This window comes from Ailuropoda melanoleuca, unplaced genomic scaffold (assembly GCF_002007445.2).
Source record: "Ailuropoda melanoleuca isolate Jingjing unplaced genomic scaffold, ASM200744v2 unplaced-scaffold72995, whole genome shotgun sequence".
NCBI lineage: Eukaryota > Metazoa > Chordata > Mammalia > Carnivora > Ursidae > Ailuropoda > Ailuropoda melanoleuca.
Genome location: NW_023248275.1, coordinates 1 through 3,563, shown reverse-complemented (window position 1 = coordinate 3,563; position 3,563 = coordinate 1). Strand labels below are relative to the sequence as shown.

General features: G+C 44.0%; 1 pseudogene; it reads left to right on the top strand.

Moving 5' to 3' along the window:
• Positions 1 to 7: 7 nt before the first annotated feature.
• On the top strand, positions 8 to 3,521 carry LOC100473897 (annotated as a pseudogene).
• Positions 3,522 to 3,563: the final 42 nt, after the last annotated feature.

Genomic DNA, 3,563 nt, shown 5'->3' with positions numbered 1-3,563 from the left:
GCTCACAGCAGAGGAGCCTGACGTGGGGCTCGATCCCATAATGCCAGGATCACGCCCTGAGCTGAAGGCAGTCGCTTAACCGCTCTGCCACCCAGGCGCCCCAACGTTCTGAATTCTTAAAGTCCCTTGGATGATTAGTGACTCCTGTTGCTTGATAAATCCGATCAGGCAAGTCGAAACTGGAAGCCTGTATTCATGCTGAGTGTGTGCCTGAAGAAACATCCACAACTCACAATACTGCTTTTGCCCCTTAGAGACAGCTCCAGGAGCACCTTATAATGGGGAGCAGTGGGGCGCTGGGAGTCACAAGGCCTGTGTCCCAGGCCCTGCTCTGCTCCTGGCTTATGTCTTCTCCGGTCATTCCCTATACTCATTGAGAGGCTGAATGGTCTAATGGTTGATTGCATAGGCTCAGCTTGCAAACTTCCTCTCTTAATCTCAGAATCTATGTTTGCAACCTTCTCTGCAAACTGTAGTCACCTGAGGGGAAGGGGTTTAATTTTCATGAAAACTCTTCCTCCACAGATACCAATTTATAGACCCTGGACTGGGGCTGGGCATTGGTTTTGTCGTGTTTCATTTTTTTATTAACTTGCCAACAATAACCAGTGAGCTAGCTGGTAGACTGTGACCCACCATCCTAGTAATTAAGACCATGGACTCTGGGATGATAATCCTGGCTGCTCTGCTGACTGAATGGATAATCATGAATAAATAACTTAAAATCTCAATGCTTCAGCTTTTCCAGTTACTGCAGCACATGGCAGCATGAGCTGCGACGGCTCCTGGGACGGGCTGTACGAAGCAGTGCGGCGGAAAGTCCTGCCCAGCAGCCAGCACAAGCACCGGAAGTTTTCAGACACTGTGGAGCTGCAAATCAGCTTGAAGAACTATGAACCTCAGAAGGACAAACGGTCCTTGGGCACCATCAGGCTTAAGTCTCCTCCCTGCCCCAAGTTCTTCATGTGTGACTTAGGGGACCAGCAGTACTGTGATGAGGCCAAGGCTGTGGATATCCCCCACATGAGCACAGAGGCACTGAAGACTCAACAACAATAAAAAATTAGTCAATAAGTTGTCCAAGAGGAATGATGCCTTTTCAGCTTCAGAATCTCTGATCGAGCAGATCCCATGAATTCTGGGCCTGGGCCTGAATATGGCTGGCAGGTTCCCTTGTTGCTGACCCACAATGAGATCATGGTGGCCAAAAGTGGATGAAGTGAAGTCCACAATCGAATTCCAGATGAAGAAGGTGCTGTGTCTGGCAGTGGCCGTTTTCCACGTGAAGAAGACAGATAACGGGCTTGTGTACAATGTCCACTTAGCTGTCAGTTTCCTGGTGTCATTGCTCAAGAGGAATTGGCAGAACATCTGGGCTTTATACATCAAGAGCATCATGGGCAAGCCCCAGCGCCTGTACTAAGGCACAGCTTAATAAACCTTAGTGCTACCATTAAAAAAAAAACAAAAACAAAAAACCTCAATGCTTCAATATTCTCAACAGTAAAAATTGTCTTAATCCTTTAGGTTGTTGTGAGGTTTAAATGGGGTAATTCCTCTAAAGCATGTGATTTGGCTCTTGACTTCTTACCACCTTTTCGGCTTCTTATTTGCCCCAGGTACCTTCCCTTTGAGTACTGTTCTGTTTGAGTACCCTGTTGAGCTTTGAGTGGCTAATATGGCACTGTCATCCTCCAGGGCTAACATCAGGCCTCATTTTCTTCATTGAGCCCATCTAACTCTCTCCCTTATCCAGTCTAGGTTTGGAGATCCATTCCATGTTCCCCCAAGAGACCCTGTTTACACTCTACTCCGGCATCTGTCAGTGTGTTTTAGCTCATTTCCTAATTGGTCTCCCACACTTACGCTCTGAGCAACTAGAGATCTAGGAACTATATCCCTTTGAGGAGGTGATCCATAAATATTGGGTAAGTGAAAGAAAACTCAGCACTTTGCTAATTACGAAGCCAAGTCAACACTTGTTCTTGGTAGCTGTGCATACCTTCTGTGGATTCTTCAGCTGTGGGCTGTGTGGGCAGGGACTTGGGAGGAGAGGGGTGGTCTGCTGGAGGAGAAGAAACGCTCTCTAAGGTGGTGCAAAAAGGCTCTACCTTATTCACAACCCATGACCAGCCCTTTTTTGAATTCTTTCTCTTCCACAAATGATCTTGAAGTTGCTTGGAAACAGCAAATAACAATAAATACCTGTTGAAAACAATAAATAACCTTGCCCAAGAAATTAAACTCCTGGTCCCCAAGACCTTGCAAGTATCGAGTGCTGAGCCAACGCTTTACACAGGAGAAATATAGTGGCATCACAGGCCTCTTTGATCTTTCATTATATCCATGTGGGAAGAGGGATGCCTCCTCTGGCTTCAAGAAGAATATGGGGACAGATGGTAGCTACACTTGTGGTGAAATAAAATAACGTATAAACTTGTAGAATCACTGTGTTGTACACCTGAAATAAATGTAACGTGTCAACTATACTAAAAAAAACTAAATTAAATTAAAAATAAATTAATTAAAAAAAGAATATCCATCCATCATTAAACTTTTCAGAAGGGTGGTCTCAATGTCTAATGAAGTGTTATTATTGGGGCAATAGGTTATTAAGCCATCCTTGCCACCCAGGTGTCTTCCAAGACACATTTATAAGGACAGTTTTATGATGGAGACTAGTACCTAATTTAACATTGTGATGATTACAACGTTTTTCTGCTATTCACATGTAATCCTAATAGCAATCTCATAATGTTGGTTCTGTTCTGGTCCTGATGCTTCAGATGATAGAAATGAAGCCTGGAGAGGTTAATTAATTAACCATGGTTAAATATATGTGTATACTATCTATTATATGTACTATCATATGTTATATATGTCTTACACCTTATATATTACATATGCGTGTTCTGTAGCAGTGCCAACATATTGCAAATGTACAGCAAATACACCACAATGCCAGGTTTTGAAACAGTTTTGTGCCCAGAGTCCACTTTTAACCAGTACCTCCCACTGCCTCTCCTTTTCCACATTTTCCAGGATCAGAGTGAGTTCCTTAGGAGCAGAGAGGTGTGTGAGGAGTGCTGAGTATCACTGTGCAGACTGTCCCATGCATGAGGGCATCCTGCCAGAATAACCTCATGGTAGCTGGACTCCAGCCCACACCCGGCCTGCCAAGGTGTGTGTGGCAGCATCTGCTGGGGCGGGGGACACATTTGTCTGTTTTACACAAAGCTACATTTCCCTTTCCCTCATGGCTTCTTTCTTATTGCCTTGTTTTGCCTTCTCAGGTCTCTGCCTTTCCCCAGGAAAAGGAGGAGAAGATGATCAAGTTCCAGGTGAGTTGGATTTTTATTTCTGTCACTGAACATTTTATTTCACTTCTCAGTTAGGTGGACACCTTTTTTCCCTTACTTGCCAAGAATAAAGAATTTCAGCAGATGTTAACCGTTTATCTGCCATGCTCTTTGTTTCTCTTTAAAACCTTTTTCCATATATAAAATGGAATATTACTCAGCCATCAAAAAGAACGATTTCACAACATTTGCAGCAACATGGAC